General features: G+C 38.9%; 1 protein-coding gene across 1 annotated transcript in view; it reads right to left on the reverse strand.

Annotated features, from left to right (window-relative positions):
- Positions 1 to 20,168, reverse strand: part of HDAC9 (histone deacetylase 9) — a 448,017-nt gene extending 427,849 nt beyond the window's left edge. The window contains exon 1 of the mRNA XM_065751783.1: positions 19,934 to 20,168. The gene's annotated coding sequence lies outside the window, so the exon portion shown is untranslated. The remainder of the gene's footprint in view (positions 1 to 19,933) is intronic.
- Between the last annotated feature and the right edge of the window lie 503 nt (positions 20,169 to 20,671).

Consider the following 20,671-nt stretch of genomic DNA (forward strand, 5'->3'; position numbering starts at 1 on the left):
TCTTTGAACAAACAAACAAACAGAAAAATCATTCTAATACAATGCCAAGTTTTCTCTGTAAAACTCTCCCAATATTAAGACCCAGTGGAATTTTGACTATGTCTCAATTCACATTTTAAGTTCTTAGTCATCTCTCCTCCTGTAGCACTGTCTTCTCTCTACCCAATATAAAGCATAGTGCTTTTTGGATATTCAGTCCTTTCCACTTATCCCATATCTCCCAGTTTCTTGTCATTAACATGACAACCTGTTGCAGTCACAGCTCTTTTCCAGCCTTTAACTCTTTTTAAAAAGTCACTTAGAAGACCCTGATTTTTACCTAAGCAATTCACTAGCAGTCCCAATGTACTCTCCTGACACTATTTACAAATAGTAAATCTCAATTTTTGTAAGCCTGGTTGAGCTCATGCTTCCATCAGTTTCTTTCCTATGAACCTGATGAAAATTAAAGACAAAATACTACCGAAATTTTACAGATATGGAAAGGTCAAATCCAGACAGGTTTTAAAGGTCAGAATCTTCAAGATAGGACTGTAAGTTCTGATGACAAAGGTTACCCATTCATAAGGACACTGTTTTTCACTACCTGAAAAAGTGTTACCCTTAAGTTTAGGAGCAATGTGTAGGTACAAGAAGCTGATTTAAATCTCACATTGACTCAGTTGTCACATTTTCACAAATATTTCAGTGTTAATCAAGTTATTACTTTGTATTTCCAGAACTTCTGTCTTATGAATTTAAAGCAAAGTTTGTTCATCATTGTTGTTGTTTGTTATTACTCTCTCTTCCTCAAGAATTAATGTCTGGCCCTTTCTATCAAAATAATATGCATATTTTAATTGAGTTAAAGTAATTTCAATTAGAAATAGTAATAAAGATTGTCTTTCCTCTCTACTTGCTTACATTTGCTTCTTCTTTGCCCTCAGTAAGTAGACAAGGCTCACAAAGAGGACTTACTGAGCTTAAACAATGTGGGTAGTTCTTCATAACTACATTTTTGATAACTTCTATATGCCATCAGGATTCAGTGGAGTATCTGACTACAGAACAGCTTATAGACATCTCTGAGGCCCTTCCACTGGCCACAACAGGTTCTTCTGAAGTCAGAGCTATTAGCAAAGCTCCACAACATAACTGGTACCTTGATGACTGCTACAGTTTCAAAGCCTCTGTCAACACCTCTTTTTTCACTGATCCAACTTGCTCTGTCTGGGATTGCCATGTCATCACTTGAACACTGGATTTCCCATTCAGGACAGCCTAACACCTGAAGCACAAACAGTGCAACTCTGAACAAAAAACATACTCTGATTCTCCTGTTCAGACACAGAAAATCCATTTTTCAAACATTACTGTTTAATTACATTATTCTCACAAACTCCAGTCATTCAGAGCACAGTGAGTTAAACTCTCACATTTTACATTCCATCTTCTTGTTACCTCTCACATTCTCTTCCATGCTGTACACACTGCTTGTTGTGATGGCTTACTTTAGTTCATCAGAGGAGTCTGCCTAAGACTAACTCAAACTTGACTGGTTTTGGAGAGGATCAGCATGCTCATTACAGGTTATTCTATTCACAGTGCTGTGAACTTTTATCTGTCCCCTGAGGCTCATTACCTGCATTCATGCAAGTGTGAGTCCATGCACAAAGCACACTCTTTGTGAGACTTAAAGCCCTAATCTATCAAGGATAAAGTTTGTTCCAAGTCATCCAAATAATCATCAATGGAACTAATTATAAACATGAAGTTATGTGGGTACCTAACTTGCTTCCCTCAAAGGGAATAGCATAACCACAGAAGAGAAGGGGAAAAAAAGAATTAAAAACCCAACACTTAATTACAGTACAATATTCGACCCCAATTTTGCCCTTATGTACTTCTAAGAAGGGACAAAAATGAAATTGCTGATATACTTATGTCACATTATAAAAGGAGGAACAAGTTCAATACCTGAAATGGACTGATTAACTATACTTGAAAAGAAATTGAGTTAGCTTCTAAAATGATACCATACTTAAATACAGTCACTTCTTGCTAGTGCTTAAAAACATGGTTTGTAAACTGATGGTTACAAATAACCTGCTTAGATGAATAATGAACGTTTGAAGGAATTATTCAGCACATAAAAGAAATCTGAATTGGTTACTATCATCATCATAAATGATCTGTATCTGCATGTCAAGGTAGTACCACACTCATAATTTTTGAATTTTCACTAATGTTAAAAGCAAGAAAAAAAATTGCTGATTTGAGCTCTCAACAAGCTAAAATGATCAAGGTAAGTTCCTATGGTGGAACATGTATTTAAAACATGAGGACCAAATGTGGTCTCTTCAAATAAACCTAGCTTGAACTATTACTACTTTGATGTTAAACAGTTCTCTATTTACCTCATCTAATAACAAAGCAATTCTCCCACTAAGTACCTAAAATAATGGTTACAATTGAAGCAGACTCTTTCAGCATGTCACAGCTTCATAACTCCTCAATATCTATCAGAGATTGCTCAAAGATAATGAGGAAAAATAGCTCTCAATACTTAGCATTTTCATCCTCTTTTTTAGACTCATTCTTTCAAAACAGACCCCAAGGTAGCTACCAACAGCTTAGTACTACTGTACACATCAACTTAATGTGTCCATCTCATCAAGTTAAGTCATCCAACCCAACTTAATTTTTTCTGTCTAATCAATTATATTTGCACATTATGCCCTACTTCCCAGGTGCCAATATTATCACCAATCTTCTTTGTCAACTTTCCTTCTAAGTTTGCAGATTTCCTCACATCTAAATCTGTTTCTCTGATCTCATTACAAAGACTCCAAAACTACCTAGCTTACTTACATCTTTGCTTACATAACTTCGGTGTCTCCAACAATCAACTAACCTCAACTAATATTTAATTATTTTCCTTCCTCAGATCAAGCTTTATTATCTTTATAAAATTCCTTTCTTTAGGGTTATATTCCCACTCCCAGATGAAATACATCCAACTTAATTGAGTGTCCCAGGGGTTCACCCAGCACTAGATGTATTTCTTTTATGAGCTAGGATTAGGCTGTGTCTTTGTCTGGTTATCTGTCATACTATCTTTATGGCACATGCATCTCCACGTTCTTCCTCTTTATTCTCAGAACTCAGTCTACAAACTTATTTTCATTTGTTAATCATATAACAAAGATTGTCCTGTTTAGTTGGCTCCCCAGCCATCAATCCACTTATTCTGATTTTTAAAGTCCTCTTTTCAACACTGCCCATTGATGTCACCAAATTCTATGATTTGTGTTCCCTCATCTGTGTTTTTCTTCTATAACTACAGCACTTCCACTGCTGATGAAACATGAGTTATGTCAAAGAGTTCCTTAGTCTCATGTGAGTCATATTCACCACTGAAAATCAAAAAGGCATTATACCAAAAGAAAACACATAAAATAAATCTTAGAGCTTTGTTATCTAGGTAATGAATCATTGTTTTCTACAAAAAGCCTCTCTGGACTAAAAAAAAGATAAAAAATTCTGAGGATGTGCAACTGCTGCTTTAAGCTAAAATCCTAGCTTTCTATCATGATTCTTAAGAGAAAATGTATTTTACCAAGTGGAAAAAGTAACAGAGCAAATATATTTACAGTACTAGTTCTATGGCATATGGAAGCCTAGTATCTGTCACAGATAATACCAAAAGCATCAGTCCTTGGTTTCACTTGGAGAACGTGAGTCTATGAAGTTCTGCAAGACAAAAATTATGCAGTCTAAATATGAAAAGAACAATATTTAGTAATAAGACTAGCTTTAACAAACATGCATTTCTGAAAACAGTAGACCACAGTATGGATTTACATTGACTATAATTTGTTCACTGCATTTTATATTACATTTGCTGGTGCTAGATGAGTGGTACCTTTCCTTTATGTTAGCATTTACATTAAGTGTGAAAATAAATGAAAAATAAATTGTACACACAAGAAATCAAGTTCCATAGCTATGCTACAAGGTCCCATCATCACAAGTATACAGTCCTGATGAGTCGTTTTTTAGAATTAACAAAAATACTGGGAAATACCAAATTATCCTGAGCAACCTTTTTACTGGACTAGAGAACATCTCTACAAAATAAAGATTCTAGAAAAATAATAATGGTAATTTAATTTAGAGCAATCTGCCTTAACAATAAAGCAAATAATATTGTATGTAGGTACAAATATATCATATTCAATAATATTGCAAGTATAAATCATAATAACATACTGCATTCTTGTCATGAAGTTTTCACACCATGTGTTCTAATAAATAGCTGCTTCAAATCTTCATTTGGCAAATGTGTATTTGCTGAACCCTGTTGCAGTATATTTTACTAATGAGCCTATTACTTTCAACTGCCTTGATTTCATTTCAAAATTATGTAACATTTTAGAAAGAAATTTAATTCAATTTAAAGCCCAGCAAAAGCAAACGAAAAAAGTTAAATATTCAAAACTGCAAGCATTGAAATATTTATAAAAGTACTATCCTCTAAGACAAAAAAAAAAGTCTTTGTATCTCCTAGACTCATACAGAGAGAAGTGAAAAATCTCCATAGGAATTTAACCTCCTATCAATGATAAAGAAATCTCACTCACTGAAACCAGGACTCATCTAAGTATGTGACAGTGTAAAAGACAAAAACAATATAAAGATAAATATAAAAATAAACTACTCCAGGGAAGAACAACCACTGGAAGAATGATGATCCATTCTAGAAACTAGACAGACTGTAGAAGAAACACAGTAGGAGAATTCAGAGCAAAATACAGCTGGAAAGATGAATCTGAAAGATGATGCTATATATTTTCAAAATTCAAAAAAATGTAAAAGACCATTTCGAGATAAGAGATAAAGAGCCACTTATTTTTTCATTTGGTTACATACTTATTATATGTTATACGTAATATATTATTACTTATTATTTCATAGCAACTGTAGATGAACATGTGAAAACAGTTAATATGAACCACTGAACGTAGCTGTTAAGCAGTCTAGAAGCCTAAGCCTGACTCAAGCCTTGGGCCCTTGCTTATCTATGCCAATTTTAAAAGGTGAACCAAGGTGTTTTATCACCTGTCTTCATATTTACATAGGTTGTTCTGAAAGTAAGGCCTCTTATTTATTTCCATGGAAACTATGACAGATAGAAAGAGCACAATAATGCCATCTGATAGAGTAAATTCTCAGCTACAAAATGCTACTTGGCATAGGCAACACCATTAGCTGTGCATTCTCACCAGTGATGGACAAGAGCCTACATGATACTTTTGTAAAAATCTGCATCGGTGTGGAGGTGACCCACCATCGCTGTCATCACTGCTGAAATGCACCACCCACCACCTCACTGTGCTCACATCCACTGTCTGGTCTCCATTAACTTTCAGAAAGCATCAATAAATGACAGTGGGTGCCATTTTTTCTCAGTTCCACACCTTTGCTTTATACACATTTCTATGTCAGTTGCCATTTGTCAGACTGCCCCTCTGCTGCCACTTGTGACATTGCAACGAAACAGAACAGAATACTGGAAAATCTGGAACTTCCATTTCATTTCTAAAGGAAGTACTTTGGCTCAAGTCAGGGAGATATGGAATTTACAGCATTAAGGAGATCTGGGAGCTACATTTGAAAGGCCACATGTAGATGCATGAATGCACTACCAGTAAAACTGTGAATAATGTCAGGTACCCTAGAAAAAAGGAACATTCTAATTTTCAGTTTTTTAAAGTCCAAGACCTTCCTTTAATATAAAAAAAATAATGACTACCTTCCTGCATTTCAAGCTACACCTGCCCCTTCCGTGAAGCTCAACATAAAATACTTAAGAGATTGCCATCCATGCTAGTAATGTGTCCTACAGACATCCTCAGTGCAGTACTAGCACAAATTCCAGATATAATCTCCTCGGTCTCAAGGCCTTTCCCAGGCCCACACCAGAGGCACAGCTGAGAAACAAACTGTTAAACCTCAGGTTCCTCAGACAGATCTCACTGATTTTCCCTAAAGTAATGAAGAAGAACTAGATTAAGTTCATATCTATAGCTCCTAATTTTGTCACTGAGGCAGAAAATAAGCTCAAGGATAATGATAAATAGGTTCCGCCTAGAGAACCTGTGTTCTTCTACGTATCTGCTAGCCCACTTCCCCAAGAAAGGGAAGCTGAGACCTCATGAAGATAAGACTGTCCTTTCCGTCTCATCATCCCAAAACTTGCTCTTACACAGAAACAGCAGAGACAGCTCTGGACTAGATAAAGGGTAACTTAATTTGATTCAGGAAGACAGAAAGCCACATGTAGTGGGCTATACATCCCATGCAATTGCCAAGCCCCAGAGGTGGCTGGTAATTCAGACTTACTTTGCCACTTGTATCAGACAGGACAAATTTTGTATCCTCTAATGGCAAGATGAGAGTTAAACAACAACTTGTAACTTCACCATGTAAGGCAGGCAATGAATCCCAGTCCTGAACTTCCAGTGTGAATACTTGACTGCCATTCTGGAAACTCCACTTCTCCCAGCACTCTTTTGTTCTCTACTGGGACTGCCTGTCTGCAGCTCAGTAGACACCAAACTACTTGAGAAATACAAAACAGGAAAACTTACATAGCAAGACCTATGGATTTCAGACCAAACACAGCTGTCACACTTCCAGTATTGCTGTGTCAGCTCTCCTGGATATGACTGGGACAGATAATCAAATGAAGCAGCTTTGCTGTAAGCAGTCAGAGCAAATGACTGCTAGTCTCAAGTGTCCACTCCAGTCTCAAGCAGGGAGACTTGAATCAGGAGTGTCTTGATCCACTTATCATTTAGCACAGTTTAGAAACAGGCAACAACAAAGATGCAGTATCAATGCACTGCTTTAGACCAGTCTTGTTTCTCCTGCCTCCGGGTTTCCTATCCAGGACGAATTTCACAATCCGCCATATCTCAAGTGACTCCAGATACATGTTTCACCTAAAACAGGTATTTTACCTAAAGCAGGTATTTAGAGCTAAACTCGCAGCCATGAACAAGCAGATGATCAGAATCACATGGGGCAGAACCAGAGACCTAAAGAATAAATTGTAAATCTGGTTTTGAATGTGTAATATGGGTGGGACCCAGTCAGAACTTCTGTCTATAAATGCTGGGAGCACACACTCATGGCTGCTTAAACATATTCCACAGGCATCCATAGTAACACAACGAGTACTGAGTGTTGAAGACACTTGAGAAGACACTCAAGAAGACACTCGAGAAGACACTCATGCCTCCCCAGTCCAGTAGCTAGAGCTTCATGAAGGCTGCACAAGAAGCATTAGAAGTTGCAGGTGCACCTGAATGGTTGCTGTTCATATGTCTTGTGATAGAAGAATCCAGATTATCCAGACAGTTTCTCTGATTCGGATGCTGAGCACGGCAGGACTTGTCCCAGGAAAAGATGAGCTCTCCTTTTTCCTTTTCATCCCACAGAGTCCCTCTTCATTCCCAGTCACTAAGATGCCTGTACCCCAAAATTCTGCAGTGCTCAAGCAAGGAAGAGGGAGAAAATTCGGACAGGTCTTGTCCATGCCAGTTGCCTAGGGCTGTTAGAGAACTGCCAGTTACAAACTATGAAACAGACTGGGGCTCAGTCTGCAATGGAGACTAGGAAAAAGCTGCAGGGAGAAATACAGGGAAAGAAACACTCTCACAATAGGAGGCACTGTCAGCTTTAAGAATGATTTGTAAAAACAAAGAACAAGTCAATATTAGTTCCATGTATGCCTTCCAGTGTGAATAGGTAACACCACTGTGATTGCCCACATATGCAGTGACTAGGTCAGCTGAGGACCTGAGAAGAGGCAATGCACATGGACACCTTATAATGTCTCTGTACTCTAGACATTTCTTTATGGACTGTGATAATAAAGCATGGAGAAATGAGAGCAGACACCTTCAAGTTTTCTGTTGTAATGACTGCAAGAATTGACTATTTCTGCTTTCTCTCCTCTTCTTACTTTCTTTACTGCATGAAGAAAAGTCCTCCTCTGAGGTATTCCTGCATGAGCCAGAACCCAGCAAATAGCTTAAAAATGTTCTGGATTCACCTGTTTACTTCTGAAGACAAGACAGGAATGGGAATGGTAAACAGGGAGAAATTAGGGCATTCCATGGGACTGAAGGCTGAATCCACCACTTCAGGAGTTTCGGGACACAGCCTACTCCTTCTTGTCCACACTGAATGCCCCAATTGTTGGACAGAATTTTCAGAGGCAGAAAATTACACTTCCTCAAAGTCTTTTTGTAAAATGGAATAATGGCATTTCTAAGGTGCGTATCTCAGTGCAGTACTCTGAGAATGGAAAATAATGTGGATTGCTGAATACTTCAGCACCTCCTATGCCTGACAATGCTAACGTAACTAGAAGAGCCTACAGAGAGATGTGCAACAGTTTAAAATTCAGGCCTGAGCATCTAGAGGGCATAAAGTTGTATATACAGGGAAATTAGTCCTTTAATCAAGAACAATCTCATCACAACTAAAACCAACTCACGGTTTTGAAGTGGCATAAAACTTTTCTCCAGGCAGGGAAATGAATCCCAGCCTTCATAAACAATCACAGATGAAATTCTGCATGCTTAGACACAAACACAGCATTCTGCTTTATCTAAATAGTATCTATGCCAACTGCACAGAATAATTAGAGGGTTATTGACATTTGAATAAAATTATAAAGAAACAAACATTCTTTCTGCATGAATCACACAGAAAACGTCCTCTTTCATTACTGCAACAGCAGATTCATATTAACTGTATTTAACTTTACTGTAGAGAGGAATGTAAAGTTATATTTCATAAAAGTGAGACCTCAGTTTCTTCATAGCTCATTGTCAAACAAAACCAGGTATTCAAAGTGTCCTTCAACTTCTTTACTTGAGTTATTCAGTTGACTCCAAATTGTCTCCAGTGCTTATGTACTCAGAAATGTAATTACCTTCTGCATGTTAGTAGTATAAAAAAAAAGGAAAATACAACCCATTCTATAACAAAATGGCAGATTTCACAGTCTTACACAGAATGAAAAGCTGTTCTATTCACACCTTTTTTTTTTTGTTACAATAATTTTGCATTGAATAGTGAATAAATAATATTACATTAAATTGAGTTTATTTCCACTGGGACATGAAAGAAGATGACTCCTTCCAATGACAAACTCAGGACCAAAACAGAGTACATGTTCAAAAATCCCAGGAACAATCAGGCTTTGCAATTACTTGATGTTATTGCCTACCCAGGCATAAGATATTCAATTCTGTACATCCTATATATATCCAATATATGATAGGGATATGAGTATTCTACCATTAACAAAAATGTAACTTCTTCCCTTGAGTCTTATTCATTAGCTCTTCCAATGTTTATCTGACTTCCTATATAACTTATGGCTATTTGACAAGACTTTCTTATGCCTGCAGCATGGAAGTTGTTGGTATCACACCTCCTATATTTCTTGACCAAGGAAGAGAGACAGAAAAAAATAATAATAAATAAAAAATAAAAAATCGACATTCAACTCTGTAACTGAGCCAAGATACAATGCAGAAGAGAACAGCTCCATAGTGACCTCTTCTTACAGATGTTAGAGCAAGGCTGGAGGCAGAATGAAGATGAAGAGTTCTTTGATTACATATTCACTTCCTATTGCTCCCAAATGATACTTCTCTGGCAGCAAAGTTGGTTGCCTCTGAGTATTTTCTAGTTGTTACCAACCAGAATGATCTAGACTAATCCAGTTGCCTGTTATATTGGATTCCAAAGTCTCTGTTTTCTTCCAGGAAACACTCATTTCCACTTAAATAGTTGAGATTTTCGTGCTTTAATTCTTAAACACAATACTCAGAGTGAAAGTTATCTTTTCTCTCTGCACTACAAAACTGCAATAAAATAGGAAAACATTTAATTTTCAGATGCATTCCAAAAGAAAAATCAATCCACATAAGGCAAAGAGAAAGCATTACAATTTACTACTATTAGGAAACAGTAACTACAGCACTAAGCAAACTTGCAGTTACTAAACCAAAGACTTACTGTTTATTTTAGAGGACTGGGATTTCGAGTAGCTTCTGACAAAAACTTTGTGACCAAAATTGCACATAGTTTTCCAGAAACTTAGATTTTACAGGAAAGGACCTTTAGAATTTAATTTTGCTTTAATTTTTTTAAAATCACCTGAAGTATGAGAAACCAATTACTATTAAAATGCCAAGGACTGGATGAGAATATGGAATTAGATTTAATTCTGTGCAATTAGACTGAATCTCTAGCTAACACATTTTCTATGTCATATAAGGCAGATTTTTATTTTTATTTCACTTGCTACATGTCAGCAATATCAGCTCCACTAACATCAGTATAGTTAATTATTCCTCTGCTCAACCAAAGCAGTAATATTAGTGGAAGTAGTCAGTAGAAAGGAGAATAATTGCCCGTATATGGAAACCTAATGGATCACTGTACTGATTAGTAACTGTTTTAAGGATGAGAAGCCATTCTCTTTGCTTTGATTTGCATGGGCATACATACATATTCCACATCACTTTGCAAAGTATTTAAAGCTAATATAAACAAATTAAGTTTAAATAGATTAGATTTAGTTTGTGGCCTTGACAATCTTTATATGGAGCTTCCATTCACTTCAGACTATGACCACATACCATAAATGACAAAACCTGGTCCCTTCATTATCCTGATTTTAACGCATCTGGAGCAGGAAGCCACGTAATGTTCTTCACAAAGTGCAATATGTATACTGAGATTTCATAACACAGCAACAGGGACTGAAGTTAAATACTTTAGCTTACATGTCACATAGCTAACCAATTTCACGCAAGAAAATCTCTCTCCATCAGAGTAAGCAAGGAGAATTTAAAGTACTTTTAATCTAGCTTACTTTTCTTTTGATTACATTTCAGTGGCCTTAAAATATATAAAATATGCCTTATCATTCTCTCTCCTGGAAGACTGGAAACACTACTAGGGGTATTCTTTTTTTTTTTCTTAATAATAAATCAATTATATTGCTTCATTAGCTCAATAGGAATGTATTTTGATCTTTCTGACATTTCTATGTATGAAATGTATGTCTATGTAACTAAGTTATTATCCAAAAGTCACTGAAAAAGGTAGAGGCTCAGTTGTGTCTCCTGTCCTCTCTCCAAGCACAAATGGGGACACAAACAATGCACAAAAACGAAAGGAATGAAGAGAAATAACATGTACAGACTCCACAGGGAAGAAATAACCCCAGTAACTCACTCCAGTAGCATAGAAGGCCATTCCGAGGATGAGTAAATGGAAATCAGGGTCAGAAATGACACTCATTTATTCATTACAAAATCAGTCAGTGTTTCTCACATGCTCTGTGTACAGACTGCACAAAAATGGCAGTGAAATTCTGCAAGCAGTTCTTTTGCTACTTTGCAACCTGGAGGAAAAGGGTTTCATTTGTCAGATGCCCACAACAACCTCCCATGTATACCAGCACACTCTACTCACACATAATAAGAATATAATGAAAAAGATATAAACTTGTGCTTACACAGCAAAGAAAAATAGTGATAGAAGAGACAGAAGCATGCACATATTCTGATGCAGGGAAAATGAGCTTAGTACATGTGCCAAAATCCAATACAGTTATTTCAAAGCAGTTGTCAGAAGATAGCAAAGGTGAATCAGCAAGAATTTCTCTGATACATTTTTGTGGATCATCCACTGCTTTGGTGGACCTTCTAGATTAAATCATTCCATCATTAAATCATTTAGCTAATGGTTAAATTAGCACTAAACATCACTTAACTGCTTCTAGCCACAAGCCCAACATTCACGTTCCCTGCTATTTCTGTTGGTGGGAAAGAAATGATGACACTACAGCCTTCCACAGTGGGAGCACTGGAAAGTCTTAAGTCAGTCTGAACCTTGAAGAGAGCTTTCAACAAGCTCTCTATGTTGTCTTACCTTTTCTGTGCCACATAAAAACACCAGAGAGGGGAAAATTTCATGTGCAAAGGTGACATCCTAAAAGTCAGTGGCAGAAGCTCTCTTCTGCAGGTAAAAACCTTGCCTTTTGCAATCGAATTCCTAATACTGTTAACAGCAGTGCTCTTAATAAATCATTTAGAAGATACTCACCCTTTTTTTTTAAATGTGCATTTGCCTAGATATTGATGATGCATAAGCAAAAGAAAAAAAAAAGATTTTTATCAGCTCTTAGACATGCTTTATGACACCTCATCACAGCAACAGGCTGGTAATACAGCAGTCATGAGCACATCACTGAAATGCAGTAAAAACCTAGGGTTACACAACAATTCGTCATGTTTACCCCACAGTTTTTTGAGAAGATTCCGATGAAAGCTTCCCAGAAGAAAAAAAAAAAGCAGAGAAGCTCTGAGCTCTCATTCCAAATAATTAAACTGTAACAAATAGCATTTTCATATCAGGACTCTTCTTTCTTTTGTTGAAAAAGGTTAAGATGAGTAGGAGACAAGGTGCATGTGATGACATAAAATAAACATCCATCCTTTACACTCCTCTAAGCAAGTATGTGTAAGAAACCTTGATTTATTGAGAGCAGTTGAATGTTCTTTTTGATACATCCATCATTCATCGATCTTAGGAGGTAGATATGTTTCCAGTAGGAAAACTTACACCTCTAACAGGTTTTGTCCAGCTTTTCTTCATCACATTATGTTCAACAGTGCTCTGTGTCAAGTGCAAATCATCCACTCTCCAACAAGGAATGAGCATGTGTAAGAGGCATTGATTGGTGGGCAGCTACGAATGACTGAATCTGAAAAGTAAATCTAGATATATCATTTATAAATGAAAATACCTTTCTCTGGCTTGGTCTTAGCTTGGATTCCTTGCCAACTATCGACTGTCAGCTCTGTGGCCCAGAGTTACAGGACTGCAAATTCCTCTGTCCTCTTACTGTTGATGAGACTGAACAACAGCTCTTCTCTGTTCCCTACCTACTCCAATTTTTATGCCAAAAAAAAAAAAAGGCCCTTACAGCAACATCCAGCCAGAGGTATTATAAAGACCAAACTGATTTTTGATATTTAAATATTTATAGTACAGAGAAAGTTAACTATTTCAAAATCTAGAATGGGTTGCCGAATTACTCAATCCTCCTGTTTTTGCTGTTTAGAGTTAGCAATGACACACGTATCACTCCCAGGTGGTATGTTCTCTCTTTAAACATTTTAGGGGGGACTTGGGAAGATTACACCAGCTGTAGTCAGAAAATTAAGAAATCCTCTCCTGCACACTCTATTAATTTCTGCTGAATATAACAAAATTCAGTATTTTAACGTCAGCTCCTACTCCTTAAGAGAACAAAACAATAGATTCTGTGTGTTGGAATACTGAAAGGAAAAAACTTTCTTGCAGCTCCTGCTGTGCACACTTTTCAGAAGCTGATCATGACTGTAGCAGCTCTCTTGACTTCCCTTCAGTTATGTTTGTAACAATAGCAATATGTTAAAAATACAAATCTTGAACTCACTGATATTCCCATTTATAGCATATTTTCAGAGAAGACAGAGGGAATATATTTATATCCTAAACAAAACTGCTTTTACTTAGTCTTAAATATCAAAACTGCACTTGATTAAAAGTATGGCTTATTCATCAATGTTATATTGTCTACCAAAAGCAGAAACATGAAAGATTGAAGTAGTAATTGCACCTACTTTATACAGTCAATATACCCCTCTGTTTCTAAGCTCTGTATAAACAACTGAATAGGTGTGTCTATAAATCACACAACATGTTATTTAATCATATATTTTAAACACAAAATATAGTTACTACATGCATGCTGTTTATTTTCCATTTGGAATTTAGCATTTCAATGTCTTCCCTTGGAAATCTTACATTCATGCCTGCAGTTCACTCACCTCTTGTCAAAGCAAGGTTTCAGTTACATAGTTAGGCACCCTGGAGACCTAGTGATAACTGTCAAAAACTCAAATAATTAGAATTTTGCATAATTAAAACCCTAGACACAGGGTGTTTATGTCATTCACTTTGTATGATTCTACAAAGGGAATATTTCAATACACATAACTCATGTTAAAACAAAATTCCAAAGTCACATTACTACACCAAAAAAACACTAGTAAAGAACTTTCTGAGAAGAACTGCAAATTAAACTGTATTTCTACCATGCAAAATGCAAGACAACATTCTTCAAAACACAAATAGATCTTTTTATGTCTCAAAACAGTAGAGCTCTGCTCAATGCCTTTTCTGCACATGTTCAGAATCTTCTGTAATTTAGTATTGGATACTTTTACCAATACAATGTTTTAGAATCACCTCCTCCTCAAGCAACAGACCTCATCTGCAATACTACACCTGACTTGGTACTCCCAATGAAAGTAAGATGCTACCTCTGGAGTCCTGCCGAAGCCATCAGAACAGCCAGGGCCAGAGCACTTGGCCCATAAGCAGATGCTGAGGAAAATGTTTCAGCCTGCAGAAGAGACCTTTGGGTCTCTTAGGTCCTTTTGGAGGACCTAAGAATTGCCTGCCAGCGTCTATCAGGAGGAGGCAACCAAGGAGATGGAGCTGGGCTCTTCACAAACACATGACAGGAGAATGAGCGACAATAGTTATAAGTTGAAAATGGGATGTTCTAACTCAGTATAAACAAATAAAAAAATCCACTACGAGGTTAATTAAGCATTGGGTCAGACTGTTTAGAGCTCATGGAATCTCCTTCCCGAATTCCTGTAGGTCCTAGTTTGAGCAAGAGGTTGAACAACACAGCTCCCAGGGTCACTTGTAATTGAATGTTTCTCCAATTCGGTGTTTCAAAGAGCTTCAGCAAGTAACAGAAAATGAAGCTTCCATTTTGACCTGTAATACATCAGTCAAGCTTTTTCAAAAAGAGAATATTAACACTGTTGGACAAGATACTAATGAGAGTTCAGATGGCCATTCTGATCTCATTCCATGAGGCAATATAAATTCAATTGAAAAGGGTATAAAGAAGGATTTCAATACGTTTAAGGAATAGAGACTAAGGTTGGCTAAATGAAAGCACAGACATATAATTTCTGTTTGATCAGAAAAGTAAAACAAGGAAAGCTATCTGATAATTTGTATTTAAACAGGTACAAATTCATCTTGTATCAACCTACCAAGCCCACATATCTAGACTTCTCATTACAAGTATGTAAGCATTTTTATACCCCTTCTTGATGCATTGGCACAGTTGACATCATACAAGAATTCCAATAATAGAAGTTTCTTCAGAGAAAAAAAAAAAAAAGAGGACACAAAGACAAGAAAGACACAAAAAGCAAAAGGAAAAGCAAATGCTGGTGGCTCTTCCACCAGTGGGAATCACTTCAGGGGAAAGCTGACAATGGTAGGTTTGTAGGTACAAGGCCATGACACCAACAGCATGAAGACACTGAAAATGCTCTGAAATGAAATGAGTCATAGCAGCTTCTGTGAACACTTACAGGGCTCCAAGTGATAGGTGGAATACAGAGCTGCCCGTGGAAGACTCGGTAAACAGTTAAGACACATATAACATCACGCAGCACACCACCTTCACAGATAAATTATAGTTCAAGTCCCTTCCTGTCTTGGTTGCTCACAAAGCTTATTCATTTTTCAGGACTGACAGTCTCTCTGGTAGACCAGGCATCCCCTTTTCAAGACACTCTGGTTAACCAAAGGCTCTCCAAGATAAAACAGCAAAGAAACAAAAGCTTGACTTGCTCAGCACAACATGCTGGACATGCTCACACTCGCTCAGCCTCAGCAAGATGTGGGATTCAAAAGTCCCAGAGCCATCCATTCCAGAGAAAGCACACACTGCGTCCTGTACAGGAATTAACATCAAAGGCTGAATGCTTTGGAGTGGAAATCAAGTGGTGAGATATGGAACCCAGCATTCTCTGCTCCAAGACAGAAGAACTGTGAACAAAAAAAGCACTGTAAGCAGTCAACTTCTGAGTTAATTTCTGAGTTACCTTTGCGGAAGACTCATTTCCTCCAACAAAGGATAGTTTAGGTATGCAACAGCTGTAAAACCAAACTATCCTTCTATTCATTACATATCCTAAAGAAACTTGAACAATGTATCATGATTTGTGGGGGATAAATGCTAATATTTATATTTAAAAACAGGACCAAGAATTACTGGAAAATAATGATAAATATTTGCTTTTTCTTATCTGCACAATTCATAACACACAGAATTAATGCTAAAAATAAGTAAACATTTGAGCCTGAAGGCTGTATAACAAAACATTTCAGTTCCTTTTCCTCCTAAAGAAATTTCTGAATTGCAAAATTTCAGTTTGTCAATCTCAACCATGTGAGAATGTATGAACAGTATAACCTAAGTGAGTCAAGATCTGTTCAGCCCAGTCCCTGGTCCCCAGATACAGATGAGTAAGGATGAGCAGAAGAGCAGGGCAACCGAGTGGAGGTCCTTGGAATACCCTGAAGCCTTCAGGATATGCACAGGCTGGGGACATTCTGATCTAGAACTGCTATCATTGTACACTCTAGCTCTTGGTTCATTTTTTCATCTATGATTTCTTCCAGTTTCTGAACTCACGTTACCTTTTTATATTGACATTTATCTGGCAAAAAGTTACATAACTATATATTACATAAAACTGGAGAAACATCGGAAAGTTTGAACATGTCTCACCAGGGTTAGATCAGACCTTGGAGTGGAAAGGATTTTAAGATGGATTCAAGGTATTTTAACATTTTTGTACAGAAATTAAGCACTACTTCATTTCCATTTAAAGTTGCTTGAAGTTGGCAACATAGTGTAACATGAACTTATTTCATAATATTATAAATGTTATTATTATTAATAATAAGTCAACACTAGCTGACATAGTTCAAAGTACACGTTATAACAATAATTACACAGAAGCTACATCTAATAAGAGATAAACTCTTTGGTCACATATGATTATTCTAATCCAAATACTCAAAACCAAATGGAATAAATGAAAGGTGATTTTATAAGAATCACAGAATTGTAGGGGTTGGAAGGGACCTCTAGAGATCATGGAGTCCAACCCCCTGCCAAAGCAGCTCCCTAGCCCAGGTTGCACAGGTAGGCGTCCAGGTGGGTCTTGAATGTCTCCAGAGGAGACTCCACCACCTCTCTGTGCAGCTGTGCCACTGCTCCGTCACTGCACTGCACTGGACACATTTGTCTGGTGCTCTAAAAATGACTTACACATCTCTTGCAGTCAACAGTCTAACTCTATTTGATTCAGCAACCCAACATTCTTTAAGAACATCTACTTCTTTGAAAATCACTAATAAAATGTCAAAGCATTACGAGTACCTTTTATCATGGAATAGTCCAACATTTTGTCTTTAAATGTGATTTCTTTTGTTTTGTTTTTAATTTAACTCACTGAATGTACTATGCACCTTGCTATTTAAATGCAGAAATAGGAAACATTTTCTTGCACAGACCTAGAGAGACTGGAAAGCTCTGATAAATACTGATTCTTCTAATTTGAATATCTATTGAAATTCATGTATACAGAAGGCATATAGGGAATATCATACAATTCTCAGGAAATCAGGCCCAAACCTCTCCTCTGAAAGGGAAAAATCCTTCACTCCTGAGAGGCAAACAGCTCGCTCAGCCCCGTGATTCAGCTATGACCAGGCTGTAAATCAGAAGTACTTTGCTTTGCAGCTTGTGTACATGTACCCAAGACAGCTTTACATTAGCCGTTTTGAATCCTGATGAATATAAAACAATGACAAGACAGGACGTCTGGTCAACATGTGCTTAACTTAGTCATTTTGGAGATCACTCTGCCACATTCCAACTTTTTCTAGTCATTTTTTATTAGCTCTAATAGCTCACATACAACAGGCAGGACTTTATTATTTTCAAAACGACATTTCTCCTAATGAGCACTATGTGGATATGATGAAAGGATTTCAACAATATTGAGGCCACACTCATGGTAATTCCTACCAGGATTCATATCATTTTGGGAATGGGAAAACTTGAATTTGGTCAGTATTATCTGTATGCAAATTATATTTTTAACAGCAGCTTCTGCAGGCATATCTAGGGCAGCAAGACAACTGAAAACTGTTTCCTACCTTAAAAATTTGTAGAAAGTAGAAAGGTTTTACAAGTGAAACTACTTTTATTGTTATACTTTCTCATAATAGAATATGTACCACTTCACCATCATCATTATATTGTTGTTATTATTATTATTATTATTTTAGAATAAAGAAAATAAGATCTAACAGGAACAACTGCATCAAATTAAACATGTAATGGGGCATCACATTTGTATTCAAAATGCTCTTAGCATGGGAAGACAGTGCCAAACAGAAGACACCCAACAGCTTACAGATGACTACTCCTGTTTCTGCACGTAGACTACTCTTGATACATGGAAAAAAAGGTTCACAGAAAACCAAAAACTACTGGCTTGAAAAGTGGCTATTTAATGTCAGGTTGAAAATACTTGTGTGTATTAAACACAGATTTTGATATCAAAATGAAAAGCAATCAGAGTCTGAGAGCAGTGTTTGGGTAGGCTTAATTAACTGTGGTGCTGCACTGGCATGAACTTGATTACCACTTACAATGGCATGGTTTTCTCTTTCAGAAGTTCTCAACTGACAATGCCATTTTCATATAAAACAGAGCTATTTCAATATTTATAGGAGGAAGCTGGCACAATCACTAGGTAAATATGACTGCAGCATTCCTCCTGGGCCATGACATGTTTTTTTTTCCTACATTTTGGATCAGATCTCTGCCAATGTAATGAAAAAGAGGTGTCAAAATAGTGCATTATTGTATCACTGCCTGTGGAAAGTTATATATAGTTGAGACCTATATATTTCATACGCATAATGACACAACACAAGTAGTATGTGGGGATGGAACCGCCTTCCAAGAATGCTCCGGTATTATGGCAGAGAACAAGCCTGTGTTTCTCTCCAAACAAAGTAGGCGTTTGGGGTATAAAATGTACGTGGGCTGGGGCCACTGCTACAGGAATGCATTGGACACGAGAGAAAATCTAGAAGCGATAAATAAAATGATGAAGGGGAAACTGCTGGGGTGCAGTGAGGAGGAAGCGGGAGATGGGAGAAGACAGGAGAAGGCGTCTGAAAAACCTGAGTGCTGAAATAGCTTCTCTTTTTGCTCACCGAGTTCTGGCCAAAGCTCACGGGCCTCTGTAAGCTTGCAGACTGCATCCTGAGTTAACTGTCATAAAACTACGCTTCAGTCACAGAAACCAAAATGTCACGGAACTAAAGCTGACGGCGTCGAGAGACAAATACGTTTAGAATTCGCAGCCTTCCCAGCTCCCGCTCATCCCGCGCCGTTTGTGACAAACATTCTCAACAGCTTTTGCATTAGAAAAGAACACTCATGCTTTTCCCACGTGTCAGAAGGGCTCCACGATTCACTTCCTTACTTCAGTACCAACGCTTGGCTTGCTTTAAACACTCCTTCCCTCCTCAATTTCCACGCAGTCAGTCGATGTTCTGTGCACTTAAAAGCACCAACAGCGCTGGGCTCGGCGTCTGAGTACACAGTTCGTCCTACGGAGCACCTCGCCCGTTAGGACGGTAAGCACAAGCGATCCGAACAGCCGTACCCTCACCCCGAATCACCCCCGCGCTGCTGCCCTGGAGGTCCCCCACGCACTGACACCGCCGCACCGCCCCGCTCCCACCTGCCCGCGGTCCCGAGGAGCAGCGCGGAAAACTCCCGCTCCAGGCACGCTGCGGCCAAAGGAAACTTGCCGGAGTGGGCACGGCTGCGCGGGATGCCGGCACAGCTCGCCCAACCTGCCGCGAGCGGGGACGGGAGCGGAGCGGGGCCACTCACCTTCCCGCGCCGCCTCCTTATCTCTTCGCTCTCGGGCTGTAACTTCCAGTCCTTCCCCCTGCTGCCATCTTCCGCGGGAGCGGACGGGGAGAAAGGAGGAAGAGGAGGCGGCGAGGAAAAGTTGGCGACGGCGGGGTCAGGGGGACATCGGGGCGGCGAGGAGGGCAGGGCAGCGCAGCGCAGGGCGCGGCGAGCCCGAGTCCGAGCCGTGCTGAGTGCGGCCGGGCGGGGCGGCGGCAGCTGACGAGGGGCTGTGCGCTACGCTCGCAGCCCGTGGCGACACGAGGAGGATTTACTAAAAATAGCCGCCCGGCAGCGGGAGGGAGGCGGGCGGAGGGAGGGAGGAAGGGAAGGAAGGAAGGAGGCCGCCGGGCCGCAAAGCGCTCCCCGCCGCCGCCGCTGGGGGGGCCAACGGGCCGGGCTGCAGCGGGCAGGGAGCGCCGAGGCCGGGCGGAGCCAGGGAGGCGACTGAGGTGCGGCGGCTGAACGAGCGCTGCCCGGGCTGAGCCGCGATGGCGGGGTTAGAGGCGATGCTTTCCGCTGGGGGTGAAATGCTGGAGAGGAGCTCTGAGGAGAGGGACCTGGGTGTCCTGACAGGTTGGCCATGAGCCAGCAGTGTGACCTGGTGGACAAGAAGGTCAATGAGATCCTGGGGTGCATTAAAAAGAGTGTGGCCAACAGGTCGAGGGAGGTGATCCTCCCCCTCTACTCTGCCCTGGTGAGGTCTCATCTGGAGTA

The sequence above is a fragment of the Cyrtonyx montezumae genome, unplaced genomic scaffold (genome assembly GCF_038088225.1).
Source record: "Cyrtonyx montezumae isolate F1298 unplaced genomic scaffold, pur_monq_1.0 scaffold_8, whole genome shotgun sequence".
NCBI classification, from domain to species: Eukaryota; Metazoa; Chordata; class Aves; order Galliformes; family Odontophoridae; genus Cyrtonyx; species Cyrtonyx montezumae.